This window comes from Sturnira hondurensis, unplaced genomic scaffold (assembly GCF_014824575.4).
Source record: "Sturnira hondurensis isolate 20B ecotype Veracruz unplaced genomic scaffold, ASM1482457v3 Scaffold0008860, whole genome shotgun sequence".
Taxonomy (NCBI): domain Eukaryota; kingdom Metazoa; phylum Chordata; class Mammalia; order Chiroptera; family Phyllostomidae; genus Sturnira; species Sturnira hondurensis.
This window is the reverse complement of record NW_028081491.1, coordinates 1,103,243-1,123,751: the sequence shown is the minus strand read 5'-3', so window position 1 is coordinate 1,123,751 and position 20,509 is coordinate 1,103,243.

Genomic DNA, 20,509 nt, shown 5'->3' with positions numbered 1-20,509 from the left:
GCCTGGGTTTTGTTTTGCTCTCTCATAGTTAAAATCCAAGAGTGCCTCTTTCTACAGATGTCTTTTTGGCTTTCTAAATGGGCCCCTCGATCTCACTGAAAGAAATAACTGAAACTTCCTCTGTATTCTTTTAGCTTATCTAAACAAGGGCTAAAATATGCATCTCTGAATTTCTTCTATGTTTCTAATGAAACTCTAGTAAGCCATCTTGTCAAACTAAAATATGAAATAGTGCCCCCCCAAAAAATCTTTTAACTGGATTTTATTTTTTCTCATGCTTCTGAACTGAAAGATAAGACTTCAAAAGAAGGATCAGAATAGCTAATTCGCATTTTTCCTTCCTAAAGCTATTATAAAAGCATTAATAAGAAAACTCTTAATTTTTCAAAATATAAGTGCCAACATGTATTCTATAGGACCCTCTGATCTCATGTGATCAGATTCCACCTGCCCTGCTCACCTGCCAGCGCCTTCACTGTGCTTCCAGCAGTGAACTCCGCCTTTCTCCCCAGGCAGGATTTTGCCCTATCTCCCCATTGTAGCCTTCCGGGCAAAGCTCCAGGTTCGTTCTAGGTCAGTCCCTGACCTTCCTGAGTCCATCCCTTCTCCTTATGCATCCAGTTCACAAATCTCATGGAGTTCTAATGCCCTGTGCAACAACCTAATAACATCCCTCCTCAATCCCTCTCCCCAAACACTACATCACACTCAGACCTCTTAACTCCCCCTATTCCAGTTTTAGTAGACCCCCTCATTATCCTGTTCCACGTGGGTAGGGAAATCCCATCGGCAAACTTCAGCAAGCTGAGCAAGGTGGGAGGAAGCTCTGAATACCTGGGACACTCCAGAAGTCAGATGGCCAGGCAAAGTCATCTCTGGTAACAATTCAGTGACCTGCCAGAAAAAAGGCAATACCAGCCAATCTGTGGAGTCCTTCCAGAGGTGCCATTTACCTTCTGCAATAGCCCAGAACTGCCATATTGCCCTGAAAGGCACAATAGCTCCTGCAGTCTTCAGGGCATAACAGTGTGCTGGGGAATGTTGGGATGGACAAATGGGTCTCGGGAAACTCAGCGTCCCCTTGGAAGGCATGTGAGGAAGGGAACAAGACCCAAGAAATGCAGGCACAAACGGGTGTTCTCTGAGTGCTGGAAACAAGGTAGCTTTCAGAGTCCAAAAGGGAGAAGAAACATACTTTGGGCTGGAACGACCAGAAAAGGCCAACCCCAAATTCTGGGAGTGGGTTGGTGACCAGACCTGAAAGAATGGGAAAGTCGGATTATCACTTCCTCAAACCTCTCTTGGCTTTTTAAAATCCCAGATGTACAGGAGTGTGGGCCTAGTAGAAAAGTTAGCGTTTGGGATTGGCCAAATATAAACCGCCTGACCTCCAAGATGAAGGGGTGGGAGGTGCAGACAAAAGGAAGGAGAGAGCCAGACCTAGAGGCCAAAGGCGGGGGATCCCCATCCGCCACAAGCAGAGACTTCCCATCTGATTCTGGCCCTGACAACCTCTGAGTCAGGGGCCAGGGGTGGGGAGGGGATGCTGTTTGGCCTTGCCTCCCTCGCATGTTACTCTGTGGGATGTTGTCCCCCAGCAGAAGCCAGGCTGCTGCTCTGCCCTTCAGGAGCACTGCCATCAGGGAGGCCACCTTCTGGGTCCGCCAATATTAGAGAGTGTGTGTAGGTAGAAAGTGCTTCCAATAAAGTAAAGCTTCCCTGAACATTATTCTCTAAGTTCCAGAAGGCCAACCACCGCCGCTGAGGATCGTGGCTGGAAACCCCTCCAAGGTGCCACCAAACCTTGGCTGGAGATTCACCGCCGCCCCTGCACCGTCAGCAGGAGCGACAATTTGCTTCTCTGAATCAGGGTCACTTTCTGCCTTTGGGGAAAAGAAAAAAAGAAAGCTAATGAAATTATGCTCAGGCTGTATTGATGGAAAACATGAAAGCAAACTCCACAGTTTTACGCCTCGAAAGCGCGTTATCTACCATTAGCCACAAACCTCAGGAAAGTCCTCCAGTCCCTGGGTGAGCAGGAAGCGCTGGTGGGCTGCGGCTCTCACGGGGCCCAGGGGTTTGCCTGTAGAGGGAGGCAAGGAAGGCGGAGGGGCAGCCTTTTGTGGGGTTTTGCGTCCCTCGAGTTTCACACGCTCGGACCTGTGATTACCCCAACCCTTGGATCTGGGAAGACGCCGGGCGTTTCCGTGGGCAAGGGCAGGCGGGGGGCGCATCCTGGGCTAGCAGTGCGCCTGGCAGTACACCCGGATTGCGAGGGGCGGGGCGGATCCAGTGCTGGCAGCGCGCGAATTCTTCTGGTGCGCACGCATCCTAGCTAGCGCCTCACAGTGCACAGACCCCTGTGGGGTAGGAATTTGGGTTGCCAAAGCAAGCCTATCCGCCAGCTGCTGCAGGGACTGGTGGGATTGGGCCGAGAGAGTCCCTTCCTGGCCACTGCCAGCGCACAGCAAGGCCGCCGGGTGTGAACTTCCGCGGTTCCTGCGGTCTGGCCCGCGGCCCAATGGGAAACCGGCCTCGGCCTGGGTCCCCCAGCGCATCTTACTGAGCTCCAGGGAAGCGAGAAGGCGGAGGTGCAGGGAGGTGGGTAGAGTGGGAGCTCCGACTGAGGCTGGTGCGGAAGGAAGGGAGGTGCAGAGACAGCCTGGCCGGTCCCAAGCGCTGTCAGCCAGTGACTCTGGGCGGCACCGCCGGGCACACCAGACTGCGGTGAAGCTGCTGGCCCATGGAGAAAAATCGCGCTTAATACCTCACCACACTGCACCTAGTCTGGTGCCAGCTGCGCTGGGAAGCAGATCCCTTTCGTGCATAAAATACTCCACCTCCAGTCTGAACTCCACCCCTGCACTCACCACAGCCTCTGGGCCTGCTGCTTCTGTCTCAAGTCCCTAGCCACATGTTCCTGCCCATTCACCCAAGATCTTTTCTGAAGCTGCCTTCCCTACCTTCTACCTTCCTCTCGCCATCAAAGCTGGCGTCCTCCACCAAGTCTCTGGTTCCAGCCTAATATCAAGTCCTAGAGAGAACGTCTTCAAAATACTTCCCAAGTTTCACTGCCTAGGGCCCCAGCTCCCACCCCTCTACCTCCCATCGGGAAGCCTGCAGACTTCTCCCTGGATTCCTAAGCCTCAGCCTCCTCCCTCCCTAATCTATTTTCCACATTGCTTCCCCGTAGAGCTCACGTTAAAACACAGAGACCTCAACAGTTGTAAATTTCGTATTTCCTCTGGTGAACAGGCCCAGGAGGCTTGGGCTTGGAGGGCATGGGCTCACATTTACTGAAGACTTACTGTGTGTCATTTGTTAAATATTTCAAGTAAAATTTCTCATTTAATTGCCCAACAAAATGGATATTATTATCATTCCTTTTTTTTAGAAAAAGAAACAGAGAGGCACATGGCTTGTGAGCAGCAGAGGCAATTCCCAGCCAGGCTGTCTGCGGGAGTCTGTTTCTCCATTATAGCAGCGTTCTTCTGCTGAAGACCCTGACCTTCCTGACAAGCGTGGAATGACCCACCGACTGACTGTACCAGGTTTGTCTGGGGACCAGGTGGCAAAGACCTGTTAACTAAATGGATGAGGCAGGTGGACGTCAGGTGGAGTTTGATCTGGAATTCCTCAGGGTCCCCCTTGCTCTTTCACCTGCCTTTAATGAATTAGCCATCCGAGTTTATGGGCATGGACAAGTTAGAACAGTCTCTACCTTTGGCTCCCCCTGGTTCTCACCTGACAGCCTGCCTCCTCTACCCTGCTCTTGCTTGGCAGCATCCTGGAGACACCACAGGTGTCCTAACCCCAAGGCAGACTTGTAACATTCTCCTCCCTTTCCCACAAACACAGGCTGCTTAAGGCCCTCCCCCCACCCTTGCCCTCCTATCCCCAGCCCTGCCAAGCATTAGTCTCTGGCCACTTCCTTTGCATGTGAATGAGGCCTTGTCTGGGCTGCCTTTGTCCTGGGTGTGGTGGGATTTCTATTATTAATTAGTGGCTGGGAAATCACAAGTCAGCGGTCCCCCTTCCAGGACCTGCAAGCCACAAGGGTTCCTGGCTTCCACTTCCTGCATAAGAATGAGGACGATTCCTCCCCCCACCTGCCCTATCATGACTTGGCCAAAATGGGCAGAGACTTGGAGATGACAGTAAACAGGGACCATCTGACTAGTGTTTGCTCTAGTGAATCCCAGGATTTCAATTCTGTGAACTTATCAGGTGCATTATATAATATTTGTGCTTCTTTTTTCTTCCTGGAATACATCTACTAGAGGTGCAATTGCTTTTTTACATAATTTAATTAATTTTTTCTGTACAGATCAACACTATGACATTGAAAGGGCACATGCAGTTCTCCTCCTCTCCCAGAGGCAAACTCTACCATCACCCACTGTTACCGGCTTCTTGTGGGGCTTTTTCAGAAACCATCCACACTTTATGACCAAACTGATGCTTTGAAAAAAATCTATGTAATTTCAGAATGGAGCACTGATATTCTCAGCACTGAGCTTGTATCATGCCCAGGGCACACACCTTGTTACCCAATCAAATGGCACTGGGGCAGAAATGAGGGGGTGTCTGCCTCAAATAGAGAAGAGAAGATTTGCCCCCATCTCTCTGGGTGCAGAACAAGAAATCAGGGTTGTGTGAAATATGCGAGAATTAAATAAGGCTTGAAACATCCTCATGGGGATTCTATCCCTCATGCTGGGATCTGTGCATACAGTATAACCATACGTTCTAACAACCCCTGGGTATCAGTCCAAGAAACAGTGGCTTTCTCCTTCTCAGGATGAACTTTCCTATTTTCCTGCTGAGAGTTATTTTAGTATCATCACTTATTTACAGAGACAGTCTAACTCTCAGGTGTACTTAGTAACTTCACACCAATTGTTTAAAATATAAATTGCTTTCCAGAAGTGAACAGAAGCACTACCTGTAAAATGCTACTAACTATTGGTCTGTAGTCTAGTCACCTCATAAACACGGGGAGGTTAGTGTGCACCATGCAACCCCAGAGCTTTTCCTTCCCTGATCAGAGTCCCTGTCTCAGTATTTTTTCTTCCTATTCTTTGGAGAAGGTGCTAGTGACCATACAGAGAAGGTATAAGAAGAATAGAGGGGGGAAAGTCAGGGACATAGGTTATTTAAAATCTGCCTGGTCAGTCTGATGTATTCAGGAAGGAATTCATTTTGCTCTCCTAGATGGGATGAGGTGCCCTGTCTCCTCACATCACACAGCAAATCGCTCCCTGACTGTTTTGCCCCCTAACTGAAGGCTGTGTGCCGCCCTGTTCTGGTACTTCTATGCCAGTAATTTCCTAGTCAGTTTGGTGGGCTCCCACTTCTCCGCTTGTCCTTTATGTTTCCTAGGAGGCTCCCTTCAACCTAGGGATAGTATCACCCCACACACTTGCCATTCGCTTTCGTGCTTCTAACTGGTCTGTTTGTGGGTGGTCACAAACCTTCAGCACAACCCTTGACCTCTCTTGTCAGTTTTGGATGCACAACCCCATGGCTCTGGTGTGACCATACCCCCTCGGATGATCTATGAATGCTTCATAGTTCTGTCCAAAATGGAATTCCTTATCTTCAAGTCTACCTTCATCCTCCTCCCATATTTAACTCCAAACTTGATAATTTTACTGTCGGTCATTGACCTTAGTACCCAAATCCGATTACCATATTTTAGATGCTCATTTCTTTCACTACATTTACACAGTAACCAAGTCCAGTGTATCTTGACTTTGCCTCCTCCTTTTCGATATGCACCCCTGAACTAGTGCCTAAACCATTGCAGTGCTTTCAAGTCTTTCACTCCTCAATTCTTCTAGAGGAATCTGTTGTATCTGGTAGAACGCTTTTGATGCAAATGATACAAACTGGCCTAAGGAAAAAGGAACATTGCCACTATAAGGCTGATTTCAGGAGTGGTTTGATAGAGAAGCTCAATGGAAGTCACCCAGGCCCAGTGTCTCCCTCTCACCGCTCAGTTCTCCTGTCTCTCAAAAGCTGGCTGCATTCTAAGGCTGCTTGCAGTGGCAAAACGGCAGGAGAAACTCCACTCACATGCTTCCAGCTCCAAGTGCTACAGGGAAGAGCCTGGGTCCCGGGTTACCTCTGCCCCCTGCTGGGTGGGTAGTCCCCTCTGAATTTCATAGACTGAAAGTGATGGAGAATGGGAACGGAGGCAGTTGCTAGGAAGAGCATGAATTGACACTGAGCAACAAGTACAGCAACAAATCCGCATCAAATGTTGTGGCAAGCTTGAACATTCCCTCACAGAAACTATTCAGATGATTCAGAAGGTCACAGCTATGGGCAACTGGTGACTGGCAGCTTCATCAGGACAACACACCTGCTCCTATATCATGTCTCATGCAGTTTCTTTGGTGATTTGATAGTCACCCTGGTGACTCAGCCCCCTACAACCCAGAGTTGGTGCCCTAAGACTTCTGGCATTTCCCAAAACTAAAATCACCTTTGAAAGGGGAAAGATTTTAAAATACCAGAACCCCACCACACACCTGTTTCCACATAGAATCCTTTAACATTAACCCAAGTCAAACTTGTGCCAATTGAAATTTTGTCAAGATAATTTGACTCCTGTCAACACACAACTTTCATTATGGTTAAACTTTTTTATTTTGTTTTCATTGATATGTTCATCAGTCATCTTGTATGAGAGCTGGAATTTAAAAATGATGATGTGGATTCATCTACTAAGTGGCCTGGGAACTGCGAGCAGTGCTGGGAGAGCGCACCTCTGGCAGAACTAAGGGGAGAAGAGGAGGAGAGAGCTCGGGAGGACCGAACGCCCAATGGATAGGACGCGCTCAGCAATGATGGGTAGGGTCCGCCCCTCTCCTTCCACCTCATATTCTGGACTTAAGAACACACACAGCACACACATATGTATCACATACACACACCACACAAACATACAATGTCTGTCCAGAAGGTATCCAGCCATGTGATGAGAGAAATAGAGACATTTATTGGAGAAGATACAAGATAAAAGAAACACTGTACATAGGACAATGATGCTTCAGTCCCCTTCAAAGTAGGCACCTAGGGTCCTCACACAGTTCTCCTAATCTCCATAAGCTGCCCTGTCATATTTTCCTGAATCTCATGGACAGTCTGAAATCTCTCCCCTTTCAAAGGTGATTTTAGTTTTGGGAAATACCAGAAGTCGCAGAGTGCCAAATCTGGGCTCTAGGGGGTCTGAGTCACCTGGGTGATTATCAAATAACAAAAAAACTGCACAAGACATGATGCATGAGCAGATGTGTTGTCCTGATGGAACTGTCAGTCACCAGTTGCCCATAGCTGTGACCTTCTGAATCATCTGAATAGTTTTCTCCGGGGGAATGTTCAAACATAACACAAAATTTGATGCAGATTTGTTGCCCTACTCACTCAGTCATTTTGAATGCAACAGCCACACAGTACACATGCTCACTCAATGAGGTCTACCACCCTCACAGACTAGTATAGTGAAGTTGTCACTGTTCATGCATGCGCATTTCAGTCCACTCTCCTTGGCTGCCAGATTACATTGATGTCATGCAAGCCATTCTCATTATATTAACAATGGTTGGATTTTTTCCTGATGGACCTCGTACATACCACATAAATGCCCCACACCATATAAACATATGAGACACACTCTACACTCACTACTCACCACACAAACATACACAACGCATAAATGCCACACATACAACACAGAGACATGCCACACACACCATGTATACCACACAGCAAACACACACACACCGTGCTTTGCTCATGAGTTTCCTGGGTCTAGGTTTGGTCCTCAGAAGCAGCCTTGAGACAAGTGTTGGTCTGTGTTACATTAAAGAAGTGCCACTGGGGAGTTGGAGGGAAAAGGAGAAGGCCAAGCAAGGGTGTGATTTCAGGCTGCTTTAGGTGAATGCATGTTCAGCCTGATCCTGCAGGGACCTCAGGAGTGTAAGTTGTGCCCTGGAGTTTTACTAACCTGAGACCAGAGAGACCAGATTTCCTACATTTGTGCCTGGAAGTCACAAGTGCCTGGGAGTTCCCAGGATGTCATGTGCTCATGAACCTCCTCCTGCCTGTTGGCTCTCAACCAACAGCCAACCCTGCCAATTCCATTCCAGTCAGGATGGGTGGTTGTTCAGAGTTGTCACTTTTAGAGGGCTCCTCTCCCTCCCTTTCTTCCTTTCTTCCTTCCTTCCTTCCTTCCTTCCTTCCTTCCCACTTCCTTCCCTAACACTTGTGGGATCCTGGCTGAGATTACAAATGGAGGCCCCAGCTCACAGCCTACCCTCTTTCCCTTTCTGCCCATGGTTCCATCACTCACTGAGGATGCCTCACCGGCAACAATGTGAACATCCCAGATCTGTTTCTGCAGCTCCTTGGCTACCCCTGGTCCAGCAGTCCATGCAGCGGGTGCATACTCCAGGAAGGAGCCCAGCCCGCACCTTGGAAACAGTGAAGTATTTTCATTATTTCTCTTTTTCTCTCTCCTTGAGTAAAAGCTGAACACTCTAGTTTCCTTATTTTGGAAATAGGAATAAGGAAGAAGAAATTAAGGAATAAGGAATCCCTTATTCCTTATTTGTTTCTTAAACATTTTAGTATGTGTACTAAGAACATCAACCCTGTGGGTAATCAATGTTTTTACCCTCATCCCAAACAATCCAAGGACCTTAAAAACTTTAACTCTGAGCTTCCCCAACTTAAGTACTCTTTGTATGATGCTTTATCTATTTTTAAACACACACAAGCTGTTGTTGTTTGTTGTTTTATAAAGATAATTCTGTCTACATTTGTGCTCATGTTTTTACTTTCATTGTTGGTCAATCCCACTGCTTCTCAGACGGCCCCTCTGGGACCCTCAAGTGCTGCAGAACTTCCTTTAGTTGGTTTTGTTGGTGAAAACACTCTTACGTTTATCTTTTCCTGAAAAGTGCTGGTTTGAGCACCTTATTAACTTGTTCACATCCTAAGGAACTTTCAAACAACTTTTGTATAATCTGGAAAGAGCATCAAAAAAAATTAAGAAGTTGACGACTATCTAATGAATGGAAAAGTAGAGGCAATGCTTCCACTTTGCACTGGGTACCAATTTGCTTTTCTTGGGTATTCTCTTATGCAAATGCATAAAAAATACAGCTTTGAGAAAGTCATGCCCACAAAAGAGAAAATGGTTTGTCATTTATTGTTTTTTTTTTAATACAGTGCTCACCTCTTTCCGAGGACTACAGGATGCTTACAGGATATTTCCATTTTCAAATGGCCAAAAGCATTTGGTCCATCTGAGCCTCCTCAAAGGGATCATTCGTACTCTTGGGCTCTATCTTATCACTTTCTACTGTTAGTTCACCCCAGTCTGGCTTCCAGGCTCATAATTCTGCCTAAACATCTCTCGCTCACTGAGTCATCAATGGCCACCGTATCAATTCAGGTCTTCCTGGAAGCCAACTCAGAGGTGGACTTAGAGGTGCGTGAGATCCATCGGCTAACACCTGTGGAAGACACAGTGGAAAAGAGGAGGAGACAAGGGAGCCTTGCATTGCAGATCTGTCCCCCATAAAGGAGAGAGGTGGAAAAAGAATAGGGTAGGAAGCCCAGTGGGCTGCAGGCAGCTATGAGAATGTCTGGGCAACTCCTATGGAGCTGTAATGCAAAGTTTACCCACACTGGCCAGAAATGTGAGCCCTTATACTACCACTCTGCCCAGTCACTGGCTGAGGGCTTTCCTGGGGGAACATGGCCCTGCTCAAACTCGAGGCAGATCCTGAAGGCACCCACAGGGAAAGGCTGCCACCAGAACCTGGTGCAGGTTCTCTCTTGAAGGGGGATCCAAGTGGTGTACCCCCATCCTGCCACGGCCACTGTGGCAACAAGTCCAGTGAATGACTCCTAGCCCTCTTCTCACCTGACCTCTCTGAAGCTCTTAGACGGTTGATACGTTCTTTCTTCTCAGACACCATCTTGCCTGGGCTTCTGTATCTTAGTATTTTCTTGGTTTGCCTCAAATATTGATGGCTGCTCCTTCTGAGAATTCTTTGCAGGTTCACCTTCATCTTTGTGGACTCCCCGTGTGGGCCATGCCTCCTGTTGCTACCAGAAAGGGGGCCTGGTCCTGAGCATAGTGTGTGGGTTCATGACTTCATGCAGGCAGGATTTCACAACATGAGTCCAGGTGATTTTTAGAGGATACATTTATTAAAGCCTGGGGACAGTGAAACAGGAAGGACCTAGGACAGAAGAAGGAACAAGAGAAGGACTAAGTGGGGATATGAGCCTAGGCAGGGCTGCCTTAGCTCACTGGGAAGTCAGAGAAAAGTGGACCTTGGAGACGGTTCAGGAGGGTAGCCCAGGACAGGCTACCACTGCCCATTGCTCCCTGGTTGCAAGCCTTGTGGGGACCCCTAGAGTTTAGGAGATGCATGTCTGTGAGGGAAGCAGTGTGAGGGCGACTTTCCTCGCAAGTCCCCCTGTGTGCCACAGATGAAAATAAACACGATTGAGACATGATGTGATCTGCTTAGGAAGGAGAGGTGGCCAGTTTCGCAGAGGAAAAAGGCCTTGAGCAGTGGCCAGTTTCTCAGGGGAAAAAGGCATTGAGCTCCCTCCTCCAAGGGCTTTTATTGGGTTGTAATACATAGGAATACAGGGCAGCAAGGATCAAACAGTAGATAACATTTCAAAGAAATCTGATTGCTTAATCTGAGTCAGAGTCTGTCAGGAACAGAGTTTTAGGGTTTCCTGCTCGAACCCTTAACATATGAATGAAAGCACTCTTAGCAGAGCAGATTTCGAAGGTTTATCAGGAAGTCTTTGTGATGCCAGATGTCCCCCCCACACACACACACACACGCTCTAGCAAGGCAAGGAGCTGCACCCCTCCCCAACAGGTATTCAGGCTTAATGGGATTAAAGCGAGGAAGCTGTCTCCCAGGGGACATGGGGACTCAGGCTATCTCAAAGCCCATGGACGAGAGTCAGTTGCTCTTTGTTGCAGCCCCCGAATCCTTCCTTGATAGCCTCCCAAGTGATAGTGTCTGGCCTAGGTTACCCCCCCCGCCCCCCGCTGTGAGGGGTCTTACCCGTGAAGGACTTCTGACCATGCTTTGGGGACAGGGAGGAAACTGAGGCAGCATTTGCTACCAGAGACAAACCTTGTCTCCTGCAGCTCACATTCCAGAGGTCACTGGCTCATCTGTAGCCACAGCGGGTAGAGTTACAATTCCGGAAACCAGGCAGAGCGGTCCACAACAAAGTGGAGAGGGAAGGGAAAGGTACAGGCCTGCTCCTGGGAGGGAGAATGTGCACAGGGACCTTCATTTGAGGGTTTTTAAAGGCTGGTGTTTAAGGATTGTCTTCGAGGAGGATCTCAATTGAATATTCATCAGCTTCGTGCTGCTGATACACCAAAATGAAATGTATTCCCTTAACTTCACCTGTCCTTGGGTGTTGTTGCAAATGACACGAATTGGATATCTGCTATCTTTCTCCCTGAGTAGAATGATTTAAGCTATTTACCTTCTGGCTGTGGAGAAATGCAAACCATCTACTCCTAAGGGCCCTTGGTTTAGGGAAAATAGAATTTACCAGATGGCTGCAAACTGCTGTTTATCTGTCTGGTTCCCGATTCCGCTGTCCTGGCTAACTAGCCTGTCTCCCTGTTTCTAGGGACCTGTGAGTGTACACTCCCTCCTTCATGACAGTCATTTCTATGCCTTACCAACAGGATAAAAACAAATCTGGCATACACGATAAAGCACATTCATTCACTCCATAGTTTTTCAAAGTGCCTGCTGTATCCGTGGCACCGTGTAGATGCTGATGACAGAGCAGGGAGTGTGCAGGCAAGGTGCCTGCTCTCACGGAGCTCACGCCTAGTACCACAGAGACAATAGAAAAGCAAAGAAATAACTATTTCCAGGGAGACTTGAGCGATATTAATGAAATAGGCCAGGAGGGGTCATTTATGTTGGTCTGTCTGTTTGTCAGTTTGTTTTTAGGAAGACTGGCCAGGGAAGGTCTCCCTAAGGATGTGACACGTGAGCCAAGGCCAGAGTCGTTGCCTAGCTCCACCAAAGACCCGCAGAGGTCTGTGCCGGGCGCCTGGAGGCGTCCAGAAGAACAGGAACCATGTATCTCCTGCCGGCACTCAGCCAGAACAAACTCTCCTTTTCTCAACAAGCAAAGGAGGGCTTCGGTCCAAGAGAAAATAATTTTCCAGCATCAGCAATGTCCACGTCCTGCTCCAATCAAGTTGCCTTCCAAATGCTATAAAGCTGAGGCGCCCCAGCACCAGGACCCAGGGGATGGGTTGACAACATGCCAGACCCTTCAGGCAGCAACCAGCTTGAATATGTGTTTACATATTTGCAAATAAAAATGAAGTGTCCAGATCCCTGAGCACTTGTTTCTCCTCATCCCTTGGGATCCACTGCCTAGTTCGGCTCCACAGTAACACAGCCTTCCTGGTCATGGCACACCTGACTCCCCCCATGCCCACCCCTCCACCCAGGCCTGGTCAGACTAGCCATCCTCCGTCCACACTAATAGCACACAGACATTTCCATGTTTTTGAAAAAATTAGATCCAACTTACTGTAGACAACATTGGAATCGAATAAGGGTAGAAAATTAAGTTATGGGCCCCCAACTCCTCAGCAGCACGTAATGGGTCCCTGACCACACGTGGGTGCTCTGAAGGCCCACAGCTGAACGACACCTGTGCCTGGAAACAGGCTCGGGCGGCAGCTTCCTCGTTCCCCTTCCTCAAAACCCTCAGGCTGGGCTTGAGTGGCCCCCGCTGGCAACTTCCCACCCACATGCAGAGCCCCGAGGCCAGTAACCCGGCCGGTAACCCGTATACCTCCCTTCATCAAAGAAAGACCAACTACCCCAGATCTGAAAAGCGACCCCCATGCCTTCCATGGGAACCTCAAGAAAAGCCCCATTTCACCGGGGCAAGGGAACAGCCCCAGGCAAGGTCCACTTTGCTAAAACGGAAGCTGCAGCAAGCACCTCACTCAGACTCCTTTTCCACAGCCTCTGGCTCCTCGTAGGGTTGTGCCAGTGACAGCTCCTTTGGAGAGCATTTCCTGTGAATCCCAGCCCTGTCGCTGTAACTGGCTTATCTTTGCCTCAAATTCAAAGGATTTGTCTCTCACCATATAGCTCTCTGGTGGGTTTGTTCAGGTATTTATACAAATGCAGCCCACGAGCTTTGATAGTTTTCTGGTGGGAGTCTTTTCAGTTATCAGTAATGTCATGTTCCAGAGCTACGACGACTCCAAAGTACCGCTCTTGGAGCAAGTTAAAATCAGCAGAAAGCTCACCAAGCACAGGGACGGGCACAGCCAGGGAGAGCTTCTGTGTGGCCAACGTGCAGTGCTGGCCATCTCTAACACGCCACTGTCCTCCATAATCCCCACCAGGCCCTTGGTGGCCTGTGAAAAGGTCCATTCCCTTGTATGGAAGTCAAATTTCTAATTCTCAAGGTGTTCAGCTGGCTTAAAAATGTCAAAAAAAACAGTCTTTCTAGTGCCCGGCTGGTGTAGCTCAGTGGATTGAGCGCGGGCCTGCAAACCAAAAGATCATGGTTTGAGTCCCAGTCAGGGCACATGCCTGGGTTGCAGGCCAGTTCCCAACAAGGGACACACAAGAGGCAACCATACATTGATGTTTCTCTCCTTCTCTCCTTCTCTCCTTCCCTTCACCTCTAAAGATAAATAAATAAAATCTTTAAAAAACAGTCTTTCTACTTATCAAGCATTTCACATATCCCCATTTAAGCAGTAAATCTGCTTCCTGTTTAATCTAACTACCAGGCCTCAAGAGTTGCCAGTTGGCAATTTAATAACCTTTATGCATAAGCACTTCTTTGGAGAGATCAAAGCTTCCATGGAAAGTGCCTAAATCCTATAAAAAGTAATTTATTTGCTTACCCACAAAATTATAATATTCATTTTGTTTGTGTAAACCCCCAGTCATCAGTCATTAATATAGGAATCACAAGAAACTGATTCAAGTAGGATTTCATCCCAGACATATTTTCCAGTTTGAATCTGACGTATTATACCTGGGAGGATTGCAGGAAACCATAAATAATTCTTAATTCATATGTTGGGTTTATGTATAATAAAGATTTTTTGTTGTTTTAAAACACACACACACAGCAGAAGGCTGGGAACAAGCTGTCCGGGAAGGCCGGCAGCCTAAAGGTGGCGCTGCTCCTTCTTGGAGCCATCACAAAATAAAGGACGTGCCCCTGTCTGTCTGTAGTTATGATTTGGTGGGATTACAAACACTTATTTGGGATTTGGGCACATGGTTTGAATCCAGGTGCCCAGAGCATGGTCTCAAACATGCTGGCAGGAAGTACTGCCCTGCAGGCTGGAGCAGAGAGCCCAAGGCTGCTGAGGGACCAGCCTTGGGAGGCAGCCGAGCTGCTGGGTGGTGATGCCAAGCTCCTCTGGGCCTGCTCTCTGCTCACTGGGAAGCACCTTAGAGAATGGCCCAAAGCCCCTGTTCTCCCAGGTTGAAAGCCCATGGAGCCCATGCAGGTTGGGGACAGGGGCGGAGGTTCTGGCTGTGGTTCCCTGGAGGGTTCACACCCTGGGGCCCTGTTCTCCAACATCAGCCCAGTGCCTGGCTCCCCCAACTCTCAGCTTTGAAGAACTCCTGGGTTCCTCTGGTTTGCTAATGTATCTGGAGGAGGAAATAACACATGGCAAGTGGCAAAAACACCTTCCAGGAATCATCTGAGGAGGGTCAAGGGGACCATTTGCCTAAAGCTTTCCCACTATGGCCCATCAACGTGCCTGACCTCTTACTTCTACAGTTTCTCACATTGGCCTCAATGCAAAGGACGCTCGTTCCCCCTGCCTAATCACACAGTGTGGAAACAATGATACCTAGACCTTTAGCAGAGGCTCCCAGAAAAGCTGGCCTTGCACAGACAAGCAAGAATTAGGCAGGTGGGGGAAAGCGTAGCAAGCAAAAGGACAAGCCGTGCCCTGGAGAGGGGATGCAGAGCACCAGGGCCGTGGGCAGAGTGGCAGGTCCATCGGCAGGAGGTGCCGTTCCGAGGAGCCATGGGGCTGGGTGGGGATCCCAGCTGGTGCCCAGACGGCCCCAGATTCTAGTGTCTCCACATCCTCACCAAACTTGTCATCTTTGGGTCTTTTGATAGGGGCCATCCTAATGGAGGCAAAACATCAATTTTATATTATTAAGTTCAACAGGTGTAAAATTATCCTGTTGCTATAGCCCGTTTAAATGCTTTTAAAGGCTTACTCTCCACTTCTGCACTTACCTCATAGCAGACCAATAAGGAACATTTCTTCCTAAACCAGCCCCAGTCTAGGGGCCAGACTGTGAGTAGCGCTGCCGGGTCGAGGTCTGTCCCTGGGGGCAGGGGAAGGAGGGCCAGCGAGTGAGAGCCAGCCTTTGCTGAGCTCCCACTCTCTGGCACTACCTGTATTTGTCACGTAATCAGCACCAACTGCTAGGAAGTAGGTGCTGTTGCTATACCCAGGCTATTGAGAAGAAAACAGAGACAGGTTAGGAGCCCTGCCCAGTGTCCGCAGGTCGGGATATGGCAGAGGCAGCTGTCAACCCCTGGCCTAGAGTCTCAGCCACTTTTGTTATTGTTTCGTTTTTCCAAGATTACACAACCGATTAGCCGTATAGGGGGAAAGCTGAAAGTTCTCCCAGCTTCTGGCTTGAATGACCAAGTGGAGCAGGATGCCAAATTTCAAAGGACATGTGATCAGTCTATTTGGGGCATGCTGAGGTTCATGTCCCCGTGTGTCATCCAGGTGGCAGCAATGCAAAGGGAACCTGGGGAGTAGATTCTGAGCTCTTGAACAAGGACTGGGCTTGGAGTGCAATCGAGGGACGCCAGGGCAATGATAACACGAGTTTGGTGACATCCATCAAAGAGACCAAGAACTTTTTCAAAAGAAGCAGAAACGCCAGAGCGGAGTGAGGAGCCAGAGGAGAAAGGGGAAGGTGGCATACCAAAAGGAAAGGAGGTAGCAGCAGGGAGTTTGGGGCCGCACAGAGGCCACACGAGACAGGATAATCCAGGGCCTGTACCGTTGGCTGCATGCCATTGACAGTGTCATGGAGGCCACGGAGGCAGAGGCCAGGTTGCTGTAGGTTCAGAAGTGGGGGGTGGGAAGGCTGCAAAAAGTGACCAAAAGTGCACACCACTCTTTCTAGAAGTTCAGCTGTAAAATGGAGAAGATACAGGACAGTGTGTGAAAGGGAGTTATGCATGTCTTCTAGGCATGGGGCAGAGAGAAAGATTGGGCCAAGGATAAATTATTATGTTGTTTTGTCTTTAAAAAAAAAAGGCTGGATGTCCTGCCCAAGTGGCCCAGCTGGTTGGGGCATTGTCCCATATACAAAACAAAAAACAAAAAACAAAAAACAGGTCATGGGTGCAGTCCCAGGTCAGGGTACATATCTAGGTTGTGAGTTCGATCTTTGGTCGGGGAGAGTACAGGAGGCGACTGATCAAAGTTTCTCTCCCACACCAATGCTTCTCTCTCTCTCACTCCCTTCCTTCCTCTCTCTCTCTCAAACCAATAAAAACATATCCTCGGGTGAGGACTTTTTTAAAGAGTGGAATAAGCATGAGTTTTTACAAAGTTGCTTGGGTTGGGAAGTGTGATCTAGTAGGAATCCACTAGAAAGACTGCTGGAATGATGGGGAACTGGATCGAGAACAGTTATTGTTGAATAATAGGAGAGAAATTCCTTTGCCCCTAGGATGTGAGGGAGGGAACATAGTTTATGATACAGATTTATATCATCAGTGGAGTCAGAGGCAAATGGCCCACTGAGAGGAAGAGAGGGGTGGGTGGTGCGTGGGACTGAGGGAAGAGGTGGGCTTTGGATTCGCCACCCAGATACAGCAATGAGAGTCACCTGAGGTTTGGGAAGATGCCCTGGAAGCAGGAAGAGCCTGGCTAAGCTAGAGATAATGTGTCAGCACACTCCATGGCCTGTCAGTGGGGTTTTTCACCGTCAAGGCTCAGCTGCTCAAACACAGAACCAGAGAATGTGAATGACAATATTCATCCAGGGTTGAGGTTTCCTAGGCTGTATCTGGCTGCAGTCAAAAGGTCAGAAAGACTAGGGAATTTCTGTCATGAGACAGAAAAGGTGAAATCAAGTGTCGAGGCTTTAAAATATGTGCACAAATTCGTTCATACTCCCTTCTATAAAAGGTGGTCTCGTTTTCCTACCTTTCAGTACGGGCTGGACTTAGTGACTTGCTTCTAAGGAACAGAATGTAGCAGAAGTGTCAGTGTGTGACTTCCAACTCTAGGTCCCAGAAGACTTTGTGGCATTTTCCTGGACTTGGTTCTGTTCTGGGGAAGCAAGCTACCATGTCACAAGGATGCTCAAAAATCTCTTTGGAGAGGACCTTGTGGCAAGGAGATGAGGCCTCCTGTCAACAGCAGCCTGGAGCCATCTGGGATGCAGACCCTCCAGCCCCAGTCAAGCCTTCAAAATGATGGCAGCCGTAGCCGCCATCTTCACTGTGACCTCCTGAGAGACCCCGAATCACAGCCACCAGCTAAGCCACAGAAACTATGTAAGATAATAAGTGTTTGCTGTTTTAAGCTGTTAAGCTTTGTGGTATTTTGTCATAAGCAGTAGATAAATACATAGTGTTGCAGTGTGAGAATAGAGAAGATGGGATTGATTCAGGGTCAAGGTTTGGCAAGTGGGTCCTGGCAAAGGTCAAAGGGGCAGAAAGGTAGGGGAATCAGTGGCATCAGAAGACAGTGAAGTAGAACCAGAAGACACTTTGTGTATGAGAAGGGAATGGAGAAGTCACAGCCCTGGAGGTCTCTGACACCACAGAGCCCCTGAGTGAAAGTGGGGAGTGAGTGAATAAGACAGAGAGAAGTCAGAGAGTGGGGTGTGCTGTTTGAGGAGAACGTGTTTGGGTGGACAAGGTTGAGGAAAGCCGAGAGTCAGTGGTGTTAAGGTTTGTGGACAGTGAAGCTGTTACCGAACAAATATGGGGTTTGGCTGCCCACCACCAAACACAGGCATATGCTGAACACAAAGGATGGTGGGGAAGGAAAAATGTCTTTATTAAGGTATTGCACAATTTGGGGGAATCAGAGACTTCCCAGGTCTAGGCTTTGGCTCTCTCACAAAACACAGAAAAACCCTATTTGTCCCCCAAAAGATTGAAACCAAAAACCATACCCAGAAATCCTTCTCCACCCATATCTGTCTTTTTGAAGCCCAAGGCTGCTAAGCAGACAGCTCTCCAGCTTCAGGCTCCCTCTCTGGAGTCCATGTGCGAGGGGCTGGCACCACATTGCCATGCCGCTGCCCCTCCCCGTGCAGGGGGACCAGGGCCACTGCCAACCACTGCAACCAGCCATGCAGGGGCTCCATCTGCAGGGCCTGGGGCCTGGCACCCACTGCAGTCCCGCAAGTGCTCTGGCCTGGGCATGTGTGCAGGTCCCAGAGGAACAGAAGGGGCTAGTCTCTGCCCTCCTTCTGTTCAGATCTCTTGGCTCAAGCTTCCATGCGCTCTGGGAGGGTACAGCTCCCCAGCCAATCCCATCCTTTTCCCAGGCTAGACCGGCTGGTCTGTACCTCCCCCTGCTGCCATGTTAACCTTTAGGTCCTCAGGCCTCTGTGTCCTTGGCAGGGGTGTCAAACTTGTTTTCACCAGGGGCCACATCAGCCCTGCAGTTGCCATCAAAGGGCTGAATGTAATCTTAGGACTGTATGAATGTAACTACTTCTTAACTAGGGGCAAGGAGCTCAGGTGGAAACAAGGTGCCAGGCATTAAAACAAAGGGGAGGGTCGGATTCAGCCCGTGGGCCTTGTGTTTGCCACTGTGTCCTGTGGTTTCCACTTCAGTCAGGAACCAGAAGTGAGTAGGAGGGCGTTTCTCTTTGTCCATCACGCTCCAGTGTCACACAGACTTTGTGCAAGGCCCCGCCGCCACATCTTCGCACTGGGGCAGGGAAATCCGTCATCTTGTGCCAGCTAAATCTAGCTTGTTTACCGTTGCCTCAGGCAACCTCCTCCCACAGCCTTTCCCCTCTGCACAGAGATCTGGCCAAACCTACCTGTCTCAAAACTAGTGAGGGCAAAGGCGGGGCTTAGTTTGAGGAAAAAGACTTAATTTCAGATGTCAAAGGTCTCAACGTATATGGGGGAGATATTCAGGCCCGTAGATGACAGGGAGTAAAGGTGACTCCTCTGGTGGCATGACAGTCTGGGAGCCTCTAAGAAGAACACTCAGCGTGCCCGCTGCTCCGGGGGCGGTACAGAAGATTTCGGGCCGGGGAGAGGAGGCAGCAGGGGGACCGGCAGGCGGAGTCACTCCCAGAGCTGAACCCTCCCATGTGCAGGGTACCAGGGACACCGAGACACACGCTGGGAGAGAAAAATGAGTTTCAGAGAAACGAAGTCCTGCCAGCCCCTCCAGCCTGGCCCCCTTCCCCCTCGGGGGTCACCTGCGCTGTGCTGGAGTGAGAGGACCCAGACGTCTGAGGCAGGATCCCGATCTTCCTCTCGTCCTGTTCCCCACCTCCCCGTTACAGAACAGACCGGGGGTGGGGGGACAATTATGGGCCCACCCAGGGATGCCAAAAACTGTTACGGAATACACACACAGGGCCAAGGGGGCCGACATACTATTACCGAAAGTGCCCCCACAAGTTCATTATGTCTGCCACCTTAGGAAAGATGTCTTTCAATGCCAGAGATTTCTGAAAAGGAAAGGAAATGTTTATTTAAAGCTATACAGACTTACAGTAGTGACCTAATGTCTTCATTAAAATATCAAAGTCCTTTGGGATACCCACAGATGCCCACAGGGCTTCTTTCTCCCCCTGCCCTAATTTGGGGTACCGAAACTCAGGAAAAGAAGTAGGCATCCGTGTTTCAGGCTCCTGGCATCGTCAGCTGTGTCGCCATCCAGGCAGGACCTCTAATTAATCCAAAGCCTTGTGGCACCTTCTCATGGCCTGCTGGCAAGAGTTCTTTCACCCCTCTTCCAGGCAAAGTCTCTCCTGCTTCCCAGGCCACACAGCCAAAGGGAGCATCCCAAATCCACGAGATCCTCTTCACCTGAGCTGCGGGAGTCCCCACTCTGGCCAAAACCGCATGGTTCTCCTCTCCACCCGAACTTCAGGGGTCTGCACTCTGGTGAAAAGCATGTGGCTCTCTCTTCACCTAAGCTGCAGGGAGGGGTCCCACTCTGGCAAAGCTGATGGTACTCTCCCTCAATGGCTGCCAAGTCTGGGTTTAAATCCCGGAGCCAGTCTTCCTCTGCAGCCCCAATTCTGACCCCTCCCACAATCAGCTACACTTGCCAGCGCTCCCATACCCTTCCAGCTTTACCGGGCTGCCAATGTGAGTCTGGGCAGGTGGGGCTCCATGGCGTGGAGCCAATCATCTCCAAGCTCTCACGCAGGCACTATAAACAGGG